Below are 16,861 nucleotides of genomic sequence, written 5' to 3'. Positions count from 1 at the left end.
CACGGCAACCGATATGGTAAGCTGATCTGATCCAACGAGGACCTACAAAAAGTGTGTAATATATTATATTATATTATAGATCAGCGTTATAATCACTTTATCCCATACTTGCCAACCTTGAGACCTCCGCTTTCGGGAGGTGGGGGGTGGGGGGGCGTGGTTGGGGCAGGGGCGTGGTTGGGGGCGTGGTTAAAAGGGGAGGAGTATATTTACAGCTAGAATTTACCAAGTCAGGTATTTCATATATATATACATATATATATGAAATACTTGACTTTCAGTGAATTCTAGCTATATATATATATATTTATTTTATATGTATATATGTATATATATATATAAATAAAATAAATACTTGAATTTCAGTGTTCATTTATTTACACATATACACACACATAACACTCATCTACTCATTGTTGTGTTAAGGGTTGAATTGTCCAACCTTGTTCTATTCTCTGTGACTATTTTTCTAACCATGCTGAACACCCTCTCTGATGATGCATTCTGCTTCGTCTCCTTGTTGTGTGCGCAGTTGTGCACTGCACTCTCTAAAAGCCGTAGATGTTATTGTCACATATGCATGTACAATAGATGTTATTGTCACATATGCATGTACAGTAGATGGCAGTATTGTCCTGTTTAAGAGTGTCACAACATTGTCGTTTACGGCAGACGAACTGCTTTACGGTAGACGAAAACGTGACTGCTGTTGTTTTGTGTTGTTGCCGCGCTGGGAGGACGTTAATGAAACTGCCTAACAATAAACCCACATAAGAAACCAAGAACTCGCCCTCGGTCATTCTACAGTTATAATGTGATTGGGCAGGCACGCTGTTTATATTGTGGGAAAGCGGACGTGAAAACAGGCTGTCAACACGTCACTCAGGTCCGCATGGAGCTGGAGGGGGCGTGGCCTCCAGCTCCGCCTGAATTTCGGGAGATTTTTGGGAGAATATTTGTCCCGGGAGGTTTTCAGGAGAGGCGCTGAATTACGGGAGTCTCCCAGAAAATCCGGGAGGGTTGGAAACTAAGGTTTATCCTGATCCTTAAGCTCTGATTTACATTTAATTTACAAAATGTAATGTCTGCAATTAACCCCATCGCAACAGCTAATGGTTTATTAGCACACTCACACCACTAGGGGGAGCCATTAGGGAAATGTAATGGTTAGTTTTCCCGCTCCTATAATTACAGCTAGCTATTAGGAGAAAAAACTAACTCTAGCAGCGCAACAACAGAACAACATAAAATTGATATTAATGTTTTTTCCATTAACTGCATTATAAATGTTTTTTCAAATTGTTCATCTATTTTGCACTCAAAAGTAACATCAGGCTTGTGTGTGGAAGTCGAGGGCGCGGCTCACTGGCTGGTCTGCTGGTCACAATGTCGCCAAAATAATGTTTGCAGAGACATTTTTACACCATGACTTTCTCATTTGTACACTATTGAATCTATAACCTGTTTCAAGTTTTTAATGAAAGATTAATATCAATATTCTTGATAATCCGACTATATCTAAGTATTAGACTTATAGACTTAGACAAACTTTATTGATCCACAAGGGAAATTGTTCAAAAATTAGAGAGCCTCTTCTAGTACTCTGACCCGCCACACTGTGAGAAGTGGAGATGCGTGTTGCTACCATGTTTTATCAGCGAGAAAACCAGCATTTGTGGGGGATTTTGTCGAATACAAGACCGATGAATAAGTCAATGAATGAATGAACCAATCCATATGGAGGTTTATTTATCCAAGATTAAAAAATACTTCTCTAAACTAGACTTTCAGTCAAAACAGAGGTGATCATACAAAGTACATTTTCATGGATGATTTTGCATGTACTTATGATACAAATACCGTAGACCAGGGATTCTCAAACTGTGGTAATTGTACCACTAGTGGTACACAGGCTTCATCTAGTGCAGGGGTCGGCAACCCAAAATGTTGAAAGAGCCATATTGGACCAAAAATACAAAAACCAAATCTGTGTGAAGCCGCAAAAAATTAAAAGCCATTTTACATACAGATAGTGTGTCATGAGATATAAATTGAATTAAGAGGACTTAAAGGAAACTAAATGAGCTCAATTATACCTACAAATGAGGCATATTGATGCAATATGTACATATAGCTAGCCTAAATAGCATGTTAGCATCGATTAGCTTGCAGTCATGCAGTGACCAAATATGTCTGATTAGCACTCCACACAAGTCAATAACATCAACAAAACTCACCTTTGTGCATTCATGCACAACATTAAAAGTTTGGTGGATAAAATGAGACAGAAAAAGAAGTGGCATAAAACACTTCTTAGAAAGTTGGAGGAAGTTATATAAGTAAGCAAACTATGGTGAGTTCAAGGACCGCCAAAATTAGTAGGACAAAATGGCGCTCGCCAAATACTCGAATCAGTGAAGCATGTTTAATATAAACAGTGTGCTTTATAACAATTAGGGAGGTTTGTGTCATGTTTGTCCTCCTATAGAAACCATATTAAAACCAAACATTTTTTTTCCCCCCTCATCTTTTTCCATTTTTCATACATTTTTGAAAAAGCTCCACAGAGCCACTAGGGCGGCGCTAATAGCCGCGGGTTGCCGACCCCCGATCTAGTGGTATGCCAAAGAACCACTTATTAAATATTCAAAGTAACACTGTTTTAACTGTGCAAACTGTCAACATATTAAATATACTTGTGTGGTGTTCGGGTCTGTGGGACCCGTTTTCATTTTTTATTAAAAGAAAATTGATACAATTAATCAATTTTTCAAACTGAGAGTCACTGACACACACACACACACACATTTCTATTACATAAATTGATGTTCTGTGTACCACACGCACCCACACACACACACACACACACACACACACACACACACACACACACACACACACACACACACACACACACACACACACGAAATCGGAGGTCTCAAGGTTGGCAAGTATGGGTGAGGCATTCATTTTCTTCCACAGACTTCATTATTTTGAGCCACAACCTCAAAGTTAAATAGTCTATCGACATCACGCCATTGAAAGTTCCTGAAAAGAGATTGCCTGAAACCTTCCTGGCCACTAGAGGGACCTTTTAACACAGCTAGTTTTTTGTTTTTTTTTGGGGGGGGGGTGGAAATGCAGTGGGTGTTTAAAAATACCAGGGTAAATAGGAAAGATCAAAGGCAGCCAGCCACACTAAGCCCTGTCAATTAACTGAGGCACAGCGTTTACAGTGTGTTTATTTAAGGCAGTGCGTTTCAATTATTTGCTGTTATGCCCCCCACAGATAGAAGAAAACATTTCACGACACCCCCACTCTCCGTAGCATAATTTGTCTATAAAATTGTTAGAAGTACACCTCTGCATAAAATTGTATCCTCGGTAACATTAAAGAAAAGACAAAAAGAAAGAAAGAAATATCAATTTACAACAAAAAAAACTATTAACATTGTTTTTAATCTGTAACAGAAAATATTTAAAGTGCATAAATGTGCCTGAAATAAAATTTAAAAAAATCCCATTTAAACTGTAAACTTTTTTTGACTGACTTGAACCATTTGATACTGAAAATTCAAATTAAATGAACTCAATAAATAATGCTAAAGTCAAATTAATCAGCAACATTAACTCAGAGCACAATACATAAAACACTTAAACCTACAATACAAAAATAAATGCAACAACGTATGCTTCTTTTTTTCTAATAATTATAAATGAGGAAGTCAGGATTATTGGCTACAACGAGTTTGTTTTGCAGTGCACAGCTTTTTTCGAAGCAAGGCTTGAAACATTATATTGCATTTATCTGATAAAGCATGTTCCTCGGGGGTCACAGAACGAGATCAAAAGACTGATTTATTTCAGAGGAACAGTTGAGGAAAAGTGTCTGTTAGAATCCAGACCACTATTTGCATGTACACAAAAGTAAAAGTGCACAATTGTTTTTGTCAAGGAATTTAGGTCCACACCCTTTCATAAAGGAGGCGTTTATTTGACTACAGACCTTTATTTGTTCACAGACGTGAACAAATGAAATGGCTAAATGTACGTCCTGGGAGAATCAATACAACAATATATTATATTATATGTATTATTTTATTATATAATCCAAAATACAAAAATGTGACAAGAACAGAGAAAAACAAGATAAATAAAATAAGTATAAATGAAATGCAGTATATAAAACCAGTGTAAATTGCACAAATCCTTCATCACAGGATCTAATAACCATGCTTGACAAATCCCTGAAGAAAGCTAACAAAAAACAAAACTCTATGGAGCATAACAAATATTTCTGCAGTAAACTGTTTCGTGTTTGTCATATGAGTTTTGTTTTGCATCATCATAATAACATCTGAACAGTTCCAGTTATGATAACACACCAGTTTTGTACATACTGTAGAGATACACACGAGACTAAGTTGCCTATGGTGAGAAATAGTTGCATGAAATGATGACATAATTCTTAAAATTTAGCAAAACTAAAAAACAAATACAGTCATCTTCTGTAGCAAAATATTAGCAAGAGGCTAATTAATAGCCTTATCGTACTGTCACTCACGTCACTCATAGAAATCTGCATACCGTATTTTCCGGACCATAGGGAGCACCGGATTATAAGGCGCACTGTAGATTAATTTTTTCATATACAAACCCCGTTTCCATATGAGTTGGGAAATTGTGTTAGATGTAAATATAAACGGAATACAATGATTTACAAATCCTTTTCAACCCATATTCAATTGAATGCACTACAAAGACAAGATATTTGATGTTCAAACTCATAAACTTTATTTTTTTTTTGCAAATAATAATTAACTTAGAATTTCATGGCTGCAACACGTGCCAAAGTAGTTGGGAAAGGGCATGTTCACCACTGTGTTACATGGCCTTTCCTTTTAACAACACTCAGTAAACGTTTGGGAACTGAGGAGACACATTTTTTAAGCTTCTCAGGTGGAATTTTTTCCCGTTCTTGCTTGATGTACAGCTTAAGTTGTTCAACAGTCCGGGGGTCTCCGTTGTGGTATTTTAGGCTTCATAATGCGCCACGCATTTTCAATGGGAGACAGGTCTGGACTACAGGTAGGCCAGTCTAGTACCCGCACTCTTTTACTTTGAAGCCACGTTGATGTAACATGTGGCTTGGCATTGTCTTGCTGAAATAAGCAGGGGCGTCAATGGTAACGTTGCTTGGATGGCAACATATGTTGCTCCAAAACCTGTATGTACCTTTCAGCATTAATGACGCCTTCACAGATGTGTAAGTTACCCATGTCTTGGGCACTCATACACCCCCATACCATCACAGATGCTGGCTTTTCAACGTTGCGCCTATAACAACTGATGTCGCTTGTTGATGCAGTACAGCCTGAGGGATCGAAGGCCACGGGATTAGCTGCTTACGTGCAGTGATTTCTCCAGTTCCTCTGAACCCTTTGATGATATTACGGACCGTAGATGGTGAAATCCCTAAATTCCTTGCAATAGCTGGTTGAGAAAGGTTTTTCTTAAACTGTTCAACAATTTGCTCACGCAATCATGGCACCCACCTGTTCCCAATTTGCCTGTTCACCTGTTGGATGTTCCAAATAAGTGTTTGATGAGCATTCCTCAACTTTATCAGTATTTATTGCCACCTTTCCCAACTTCTTTGTCACGTGTTGCTGGCATCAAATTCTAAAGTTAATGATTATTTGCAAAAAAAAAAAAAACGTTTATCAGTTTGAACATCAAATATGTTGTCTTTGTAGCATATTCAACTGAATGTGGGTTGAAAATGATTTGCAAATCATTGTATTCTGTTTATATTTACATTTATCACAATTTCCCAACTCATATGGAAACGGGGTTTGTATAAGGCGCACCAGATTATAGGGCGCATTAAAGGAGTCATATTATTATTATTATTTTCTAAATGTAAAACACTTCCTTGTGGTCTACATAACATGTACCGGTAATGGTGGTTCTTTGGTCAAAATGTTGCATAGATTATGTTTTACCGATCGTCTTCAAGCCGCTTTCTGACAGTCGCTTCCGGATTTACCATTTAGTGGGCAGTCTTATTTACGTGGCTCACCTTCGGCAGCGTCTTCTTCCCGTCATCTTTGTTGCAGCGGTGTAGCGTGCAAGGACGGGGGTGGAAGAAGTGTCAAAAGATGGCGCTAACTGTTTTAATGACATTCAGACTTTACCTTAATCAATAACGGAGCAGCATCTCCTCAACCGGAAACAACAACACCGCCGGAAATGTGTCCCGTGAAAAACTGTCCGACTGGAACGCTCTAATAACTAAAGTTCCTTGGGTGAATAATTTAAACTCACTACACCGGTATGTTTTAGTGCTTTCATGGCGAGTTTACTGGCAGATATAAGTAAGAACTTTACACTACTTTATGTTAGAAATGGCAACAGTGGAGGATGAATGTCACATAACAAGAAGATAGAGAAAAAGAAGAAGCTTATCGACTACGGAGTCGGCACGGACTACAAAGGTGGACACACGCAATTTTTCAGTATTTATACAGAGCCCAAATACAGATCAGCAGGTACCAGAAGGTAAGAAAACGCCAGATAATATGTCTTACCTTATACACACACACCATAATAATGCTCGTATGTTGAAGCACAGTACAATCCATCAAGCGGTGCGGCTTCATAGCTTACCAGAGTCGTACTAAAACATTTTGATAGATCTTTGAGCGCCGTGTATAATGTTCTATATTTTCGATGGAACATATAAAATGTTGGTTTTGTTTACTTGAGTCATATTGCCATCATATTGCAGTCTACACCTATCTTTTATGTTGTACTGCTATCTACTGGTCACACTTATCATTACACCTTGAACCAAATAAAATTGGTTCCAAGCCGGTAAGCAAAACCAGAATTATTCCGTACATTAGGCGCACCGGGTTATAAGGCGCACCGTCGAGTTTTGAGGGAAAAAAATATTTTAAGTGCGCCTTATAGTCGGGAAAATACGGTACCTTAATCTTGAACTTGAGTAGAAGAAGTACTGAAGAAGTACAAGGAGGAAAGAGAGTGATGCCCTCAGCACAGAGCGATGGGAGAGAGGTGTATGGTCAGAGAGTGTTTGGGCCTGTGCGTGTGTATGTGTGTGTGTGTGTGTGTGTGTGTGTGTGTTTTGTCTCGTCTTGTCTTGTCTCATAGTAACAGTGGTACTATTGTATTGTTAGTGTACAGGAGCTTTTCTTGTTTTTGTTTGTATAGTATTGTTCTTGTATTATATTGTTTATGTTAAACGTGGAATGAGTGAGAGGGGTTGGGATATTATAAGCATCTGCTTCATCCAACCCCTTTTCAAGCCTTGCATAAATGTCCCTGCCAAAATGTTTTAAAAAAATGTGTGTTGTTGTACTGTGCAGGTTTGAAATAAATAATTCAATCAATCAAAAAACTTGTTTCTCATTTTCTTCCCTTTTCTTCTAAATTGGAAACCTAATGGCTTCTTTAGTCTTTTACTTTGATCCAAGAAGACTCAGCATCATGAACTTTTTCGTTACCTTTTAGCAACACCGTCCATTCGCCCCTCAATCAACCAAACTCACGTGAGTCACAAAGATGACTGCTAAGACTTCGGATTTATTTTAATTTTTTCGCATTATCCAATTAATTATATGTAAGTTCATGGGTCTATTTTGATTTTAGGAATGAAAGACAGTTTATTTGGAAGCACCTTGTGTCGTGTGGCCTCACTGGACAAGTGTCCTCTTCTGACACACACGACCTGAATCACGCTCAGCAGCACGTTGAGGGGTCAGTAGCTCGCTAGCGGCTAAAGTCCAGCCCCAGTCAGCTACTTCTAAATCACTAATCCTCGCCTCCGTGGCGACAAATAAGGTACGTTTCTTACAAGTATCATCCCTGCAGGACGAGGAATAGCTAAACATGCTTCACTACACACCGTAGCTCACACAATGTAAACAAACGCCATTGGTGGATCCACACCTTACATCCACTGTAATGATACCAAGTACAGGAGCGTATCTAGTCGATAGTACTATGATTACGTCGATATTTTTTAGCATCACAACATCTTCTTTCATTTTTTTAAATGTATATTATGTTTATAAACTCAGGAAATATGTCCCTGGACACATGAGGACTTTGAATATGACCAATGTATGATCCTGTAACTACTTGGTATCGGATTGATACCCACATTTGTGGTATCATCCAAAACTAATGTTGAGTATCAAACAACAGAAGAATAAGTGATTATTACATTTGAACAGAAGTGTTATGATCCGCTGCCCGGATCATATTTCTGTTTGGGTTTTCGGGTCACGTGTGTTTTCTGTTAGTCTTGGACTCATTTTGTTCCTGTCTGTGCACCTTTGAGTTGGTTACCATAGTTACATATTAATTCCACCTGCCGCTTGTGTTTGTGACGCGCACCTGTTGTAATCACTGACATTATTTAAGCCTGCCTTTTCCAGTCAGTCAGCCTGGTTTCTTTATTTGTGTCACGCGACTGCTAGTAAGTTTTTGCTTGTCTCCTAGCCCCTGCTAAATGTCATAGTCGTTGCTAAGTTGTAGCCTTAGCTTCCGGTGCGCTCGGCACCTTTTCCAGTCGGTTTGTTTTCTGTTTTGTACCTGTTTTGTGTTGTTTTATTATTAAATCAAGTTATTACCTGCAAGTCCTGTCCGGATTTGTCCATTTGCATCTTGGGAGAACAAAACCCGCATCATCATGCGCCCCGATCGTGACAAGAAGTGTAGATAGAACATGTTAAAAGAGAAAGTAAGCAGATATTAACAGTAAATGAACAAGTAGATTAATAATTCATTTTCTACCACTTGTTAATAATTTTGACAAAATAATAGAATGATAAATGACACAATATGTTACTGCATACGTCAGCAGACTAAATTAGGAGCCTTCGTTTGCTTACTTACTAATAAAAAACAAGTTGTCTTGTATGTTCACTATTTTATTTAAGGACAAACTTGCAATAAGAAACAAATGTAAGATGTTTTGTTAAAATAAAGCCAATATTGCAATTTTCTGTGGTCCCCTTTATTTAGAAAAGTACCAAAAAGTATCGAAATAATTTTGGTATCGGGACAACACTACCACCTTCTATACTAGTTTATTACTTTATTATTCTTCGGTCAATGGTCAACAAAAGAAACAAACAGTTGTACATTCATAGATTGAAAATGAAAATGTTGCAGACCGAAAGGGTTTAGGCTGAAGTTGAACACTTATTGCGCCTAACCCAGGTGTCGGCAACCCAAAATGTTGAAAGAGCCATATTGGACCAAAAATACAAAAACACATTTGTCTGGAGCCGCAAATAATTAAAAGCCATATTACATACAGATAGTGTGTCATGAGATATACATTGAATTAAGAGGACTTAAAGGAAACTAAATGACCTCAAATGTAGCTACAAATGAGGCATAATGATGCAATATGTACATATCGCTAGCCTAAATAGCATGTTAGCATCGATTAGCTCACAGTCATGCAGTGACCAAATATCTGATTAGCACTCTACACATGTCAATAACGTCGACAAAACTCACCTTTGTGCATTCATGCACAAAGTTAAAAGTTTGGTGGACAAAATGAGACAAAAAAAAGGATAAAACACATCCTAGGAAGTCGGAGAAAGTTATATATGTAAACAAACTAAGGTGAGTTCAAGGACCGCCAAAATTAGTAGGACAAAACGGCGCTCGCCAAATACTCGAATCAGTGAAGCATGTTTAATACAAACAGCGTGATTTATAACAATTAGGGAGGTTTGTGTCATGTTTGTCCTCCTACAGAAAACATACTAAAACAAAAAAAATAATTTTCCCCCTCATCTTTTTCCATTTTTCATACATTTTTTAAAAAGCTCCAGAGAGCCACTAGGGCGGCGCTAAAGAGCCGCATGCGGCTCTAGAGCCGCGGGTTGCCGACCCCCGGCCTAACCCTATAAACAATGTTAAGTACAAGATGAACTTCCGAAAACTATGAAATGTCTTTTGTACAACATATTATAAATACACGTTATACACAAAATAAACACAGTTCAATTATATACACAGTAAAGGCATGTGAAATATCCTTGTACACGTGTTAAACCTTTGTACCAATTTATATACTACATACAAACAATTATACTTCCATTATTATTTATATCCCACATTTAGTATTTTAATTAACATTGATCGTAGTATTAACGACTGTGTTGATTCAAGAGTGATATATTTTTTCAAGACATTGGTCTTAAAGTGTTTTTTAAATGTGTGAATAGAACTGGAACATTTTAAGGAATCATCCAAGCTGTTCCACAGTTGAAACCCCATGACAGAAACACATCTACTTTTTAAGCTCATTCTTATTTTAGCTTTCTGGAAGACAGTTGAACCTCGGAGGCCATAGGGATTCTCTCTGGGTTTAAACCTCTCCTGTAGACACCCAGGCAGCATGTGGTTATGAGCTTTGTACGTCACAATAGCAGTGTTGAGGTCAACAAGATTGTGCAGTTTTAATGTTTTTAATTTAATAAACAGAGCATTGGTATGGTCATGATAATCTGCATAATTTACAATTCTAATCGCTTTCTTTTGAAGTAAGAATATAGAGTTGATGTTTGTTTTGTATACGAAACCTAGGCAGAAATGTGGGTGAGATAGGCTGAGGTGTTAATGACCTGCACCAGAGGCGGTGTTTTGGAAAAGGAGCAATATTACGCCTCCGTTTTAAAAAGGGCCACTAGAAGAAATGAGCGAAATGAGCGTTTTGTTTTGATTTTTCTTTTTCGTGCATGCGCCCTCACAATTATTGCTGCCCACAGCAAAAACCGGCCCTGTTTGTTCATATGAACGATGCACCCACTGGCCAGGCACCCTCGCCGCTTGCTTTTCCTCCTATCGTCCTTCAGTTAGATGAATGCACAGTCAGCCTCCAGTCCTGAAATGACATATAAATTTAGGAAGGCATCCACAGACATAAAGTGCCATACGAGCCCCATTACTGACACTCGGCCCATGGAAAAATATTAGGCCTCAATCCCGTATAAATGGTTTGTGTAGTCTGGTGTAATGTGTTTGCTCGGTGCAGGCCACACACCTCATCTAGAAGGCTTGTAATCGGACCTTTGTGGTATCCTATCTATCACGTGCAAGATGATTAAAAAGAAATGGTCTGTGTTTGCTCAAGAGGCAGATAAATCCTCATACATCTCATCCTGGCAGCTAATGACACCAAACTGCTGACACGCCGTTTGAGATTAACGACACATCCCATCCTGCTGTTGAACGGAGCCGCCTGACCCGAAAAAAAGAAGGCCATGAATTGTCCGGCAGGAAGAAGGAACATGCAGAAAAGATCAGGTTAGTGGTGAGCTTTAAAAAAAAAAAAAAAAAAAAAAGTCGAAGAAATTCGAGAAAGAAAAAAAAAGACTATGTCGTTAACACGGAGGCTGATTGCTGTTTCTTTATAAAGGTTTGGCAAAATGGCCAATAGTCTGCAGAATCTCTTAACGAGCCACCTCAGCACAATTTAATGAGCAGTAAATGCTGTGTGAGGGAAGTGCCACTTCGCGTATGTGTGTTGTCTTAAACCACAGGACTAACGTTGAAGGGGGGAAAATACATGAATTATTAAGCGTTTAAGGAGAAATTATATATATATTTTAAATAAATGAATATTCATATTTTATAATAAGCACTTTTCACTTTTCCTAGTCAGAGATCGCCGCAGCTTGTCACACGCGTGATGTTTTGTCTTAGTTTTTACTATCATGTCTTGTGATCATGTTTTGTTTAGTTATGTTCTGTTTTGGTTAAAACTCCATAGTTTCTGTTTTTTCACTCCCTTGTTTTGTCACCATGGCGACCTATTAGTTTCCCCCTGTCATGTGTTTGGACTCACGCACCTGTCACTAATTATGTCTGTCTTATTTAAAGGCCTACTGAAATCCACTACTACCGACCACGCAGTCTGATAGTTTATATATCAATGATGAAATCTTAACATTGCAACACATGCCAATACGGCCGGGTTAGCTTACTAAAGAAAATTTTAAATTTCGCGCGGAATATCCTGCTGAAAACGTCTCGGTATGATGACGTCAGCGCGTGATGTCACGGATTGTAGCGGACATTTTGGGACAGCATGGTGGCCAGCTATTAAGTCGTCTGTTTTCATCGCAAAAATTCCACAGTATTCTGGACATCTGTGTTGGTGAATCTTTTGCAATTTGTTCAATGAACAATGGAGACAGCAAAGAAGAAAGCTGTAGGTGGGAAGCGGTGTATTGCGGCAGGCGTTGTGCTGGATAACGCACCCCCGCCGTAGAATGCACCCCTTGACTGTTGTGAGGATAACACAGCCGGTGTTTCATTGTTTACATTCCCGGAAGCTTTACCATTGGCCTGTGGAGAACTGGGACAACAGAGACACTTACCAGGAGGACTTTGAGTTGGATGCGCAGACGCGGTACCGTGAGTACGCATGCAGCTGCGGCTTCCAAACATTTGATTGCTTGCCCGTACGTGCGTGCCGCTATGTGCATGTCACGTATGTAACTTTGGGGACTTTGGCGAAATATATGTGCTGTATGAACTTTGGAGAGGTGAACGGTACTTTGGGCTGTGAGATTGAGTGTGTTGTGCAGGTGTTTGAGTTGTATTGGCGGGTTATATGGACGGGAGGGGGGAGGTGTGTGTTATGCGGTATTAATTTGCGGCATATTAAATATAAGCCTGGTTGTGTTGTGGCTAATAGAGTATATACAATATATGTCTTGTGTTTATTTACTGTTGTAGTCATTTCCAGCTGAATATCAGGTCCCACCCGCCTCTCACAGCATCTTCCCTATCTGAATCGCTCCCACTGCCCTCTAGTCCTTCACTCTCACTTTCCTTATCCACAAATCTTTCATCCTCGCTCAAATTAATGGGGAAATCGTCGCTTTCTCGGTCCGAATCGCTCTCGCTGCTGGTGGCCATGATTGTAAACAATGTGCGGATGTGAGGAGCTCCACAACCTGTGACGTCACGCTACTCGTCTGCTACTTCCGGTACAGGCAAGGCTTTTTTATCAGCGACCAAAAGTTGCGAACTTTATCGTCGATGTTCTCTACTAAATCCTTTCAGCAAAAATATGGCAATATCGCGAAATGATCAAGTATGACACATAGAATGGACCTGCTATCCCCGTTTAAATAAGAAAATCGCATTTCAGTAGGCCTTTAAGCCGGTAGTTGCCAGGTAGCCGACCTGGCGACATTACCCCCTTTACTCCTGATACTCCAATGATTACGCGTTCCATGCCATAGTTCCATTCTTGACCAAGTAAGTTTTTGTTTATACGTGTCACAGTAAGTGTTTATTTGTTTCATGCTCATAGTTTACGCCTATGTGATAGTTTTTTGTTCCTTAGCCAAGTTTGTGTCTCCGCCTTGTGCGCGCCTTTTGTTTGCACTTTTATAGTATAATTAAAACATGTATTTACCTTCACGCCATGTCCGGTCCAGTCGATTTGCACCACGGGAAAACAATCCACGCAGTAATTTGCGTCATCATAGTCCACGATTTGACATTTAGACCGAATGTCCTTCCTGACGCAACCCTGGCCGGGTAATTGAAACCGTACTGCACCCTCTGCCATGACTAGTGTACCATGACCAACACCAGGAATTCTAAAATAATATTGATTTATATTTTTAATATGTATGCAAATATTTCGACCAATAATGGTGCATAGGTAGATTCAATACTTACAGCAGTGTTTTTCAAACTTTTTTGAGCCAAGGCACATTTTCTGCGTTGAAAAAATCTGGAGGCACACCACTAAAATAACTAAAAAATTAAACTCAGTTGACAGTAAAAAGTCATTGTCGCAATTGTTGGATATGACTTTAAACCATAACCAAGCATGCATCACTATAGCTCTTGTCTCAAAGTAGGTGTACTGTCACGACCTGACTTATTTGGAGTTTTTTGCTGTTTTCCTGTGTGTAGTGTTTTAGTTATTGTCTTGCGCCCCTATTTTGGTGGCTTTTCCTCTTTTTTTTTGTATTTTCCTGTAACAGTTTCATGTCTTCCTTTGAGCGATATTTCCCGCATCGGCTTTGTTTTAGCAATCAAGAATATTTCAGTTGTTTTTATCCTTCTTTGTGGGGACATTGTTGATTGTCATGTCATGTTCGAATGTACATTGTGGGCGCCGTCTTTGCTCCGCAGTAAGTCTTTGCTGTCGTCCAGCATTCTGTTTTTGTTTACTTTGTAGCCAGTTCAGTTTTAGTTTCGTTCTGCATAGCCTTCCCTAAGCTTCAATGCCTTTTCTTAGGGGCACTCACCTGTTTGTTTATTTTTGGTTTAAGCATTAGACACCTTTTTACCTGCACACTGCCTCCCGCTGTTTCCGACATCTACAAAGTGATTAGCAACCGGCTGCCACCTACTGATATGAAAGAGTATTACACGGTTACTCTGCCGAGCTCTAGACAGCACTGACACTCAACAACAACACATCATTTTCAGACAATAATTACTGGTTTGCAAAAAATACTTTTTTAACCCAAATAGGTGAATTTTGACAATCTCCCATGGCACACCAGACTGTATCTCACGGCACACTAGTGTGCCGCGGCACAGTGGTTGAAAAACACTGACTTACAGTTCATCCCCACCTATTAGCCCGCATATTCAGTGATTTCTTTTTTCTACACTGAATGTTTTTTTTATGGTAACTTGACTAAAAAAGTGGTTTGATGGCACTAACTGCTGGCGGGAAAGAGTTTTGTAGCTATGGATCCAGCAGAGGGCGCTGTCTCACGAATAATTTCACTCAACCTTTTCTAGCACAAAGATGCTTTGAGGAAACCTAATGTTGTGTTACTGCAAGTTTTGTAAGTACGATACTGTACACTGTATGCCTGTAATTGCTTTCCAACGTGGGAACCTGAATTTAAAATGTGTTTGATAACTTTGAGAGGAGGGATGGGTACCAAATTCGTACTTTGATATCGGTATCGACCGAACGTTGTCAATACTACCAGGTACAGAATCAGGTAAATTCAAATGGTGACACATTTTGATACTTTTCGTTGAACGGGAAGTCAGTCTGGTTGCAGACTCGGCACCGATTCAAACAACTGGCTGGTAAACAAGCAGTCAAGCAGACTCAGCCGGACTGCCTCAAAGTAATGTTACAATTTTCCATGCCAACAAAGCAAGCCAAAGGCGCTCAACCCTACAGTACGGTACACTAAGGCTCCACTTTTCAAAATGCGCTAGTTTGAGGGTAATTAGGGCCCTATAGAAATTGCTTTGTTTATTATTATCCTCCCACCCATCTATGAGGCCCTTTAAGGGAAACTACACTTTTTGGGGATTTTTGCCCATCGTTCACAATCATTATAAGAGACAAGAAGACAAAAGTATTTTTTGTTTTCTTTTCCCGCTTTCTAACATGTCAAAATTGGCTCGTTCTAGGTGGCTAGCAATGCGGCTAATGGGAACAATCAATTCTACTTCTAAATCACTTTAAAAATTCATTTAAAAACTGTCAACAATACTTCATTTACGTTCCGTAACCTGTATAATAACCAAGCTGTAGCAACATTGTTATTGTAAGAACGAACACTCTTTTTGTAGTGTAGTAACACATCGGCATGCTACGGTATTAGCTGTGAAAGCTAACTACGGCAAGAGATAAGCTAGCTTCAACGTCAACATGGAATGTGTTTGAGTTTGTAATGCACAACACTGCGATACAACACCAATTTGTACTGACTGAAAAACATGAACAGTCATATTACAGTATCTGTAAAGTATTAGCCCACATTTCATGTTTTGTTTGTACACACCTCAGCTAGCCAGACAGCGTACCGGTATGTACTGTAGTTGTACAAACCCTGTTTCCATATGAGTTGGGAAATTGTGTTAGATGTAAATATAAACGGAATACAATGATTTGCAAATCCTTTTCAACCCATATTCAATTGAATGCACTACAAAGACAAGATATTTGATGTTCAAACTCATAAACTTTATTTTATTTTTTTGCAAATAATAATTAACTTAGAATTTCATGGCTGCAACACGTGCCAAAGTAGTTGGGAAAGGGCATGTTCACCACTGTGTTACATGGCCTTTCCTTTTAACAACACTCAGTAAACGTTTGGGAACTGAGGAGACTTATTTTTTAAGCTTCTCAGGTGGAATTCTTTCCCATTCTTGCTTGATGTACAGTCCAGGGGTCTCCGTTGTGGTATTTTAGGCTTCATAATGCGCCACCCATTTTCAATGGGAGACAGGTCTGGACTACAGGAAGGCCAGTCTAGTACCCACACTCTTTTACTATGAAGCCACGTTGATGTAACACGTGGCTTGGCATTGTCTTGCTGAAATAAGCAGGGGAGTCCATGGTAATGTTGCTTGGATGGCAACATATGTTGGGGGCGGCATGGCGTAGTGGGTAGAGCAACCGTGCCAGAAACCTGAGGGTTGCAGGTTCGCTCACCGCCTCTTACCATCCAAAAATTGCTGCCGTTGTGTCCTTGGGCGGGACACTTCACCCTTTGCCCCCGGTGCCACTCACACCGGTGAATTGAATGATGAATGATAGGTGGTGGTCGGAGGGGCCGTTGGCGCAAATTGCAGCCACGCTTCCGTCAGTCTACCCCAGGGCAGCTGTGGCTATGAAAGTAGCTTACCACCACCAGGTGTGAACGAATGATGGGTTCTACATGTAAAGCGACTTTGGGTACTTAGAAAAGCGCTATATAAATCCCAGTTATTATTATTATTATTATATGTTGCTCCAAAACCTGTATGTACCTTTCAGCATTAATGGCGCCTTCACAGATGTGTAAGTTACCCATGT

This window comes from Nerophis lumbriciformis, linkage group LG06 (genome assembly GCF_033978685.3).
Source record: "Nerophis lumbriciformis linkage group LG06, RoL_Nlum_v2.1, whole genome shotgun sequence".
NCBI classification, from domain to species: Eukaryota; Metazoa; Chordata; class Actinopteri; order Syngnathiformes; family Syngnathidae; genus Nerophis; species Nerophis lumbriciformis.
This window is presented reverse-complemented; position numbering follows the sequence as displayed.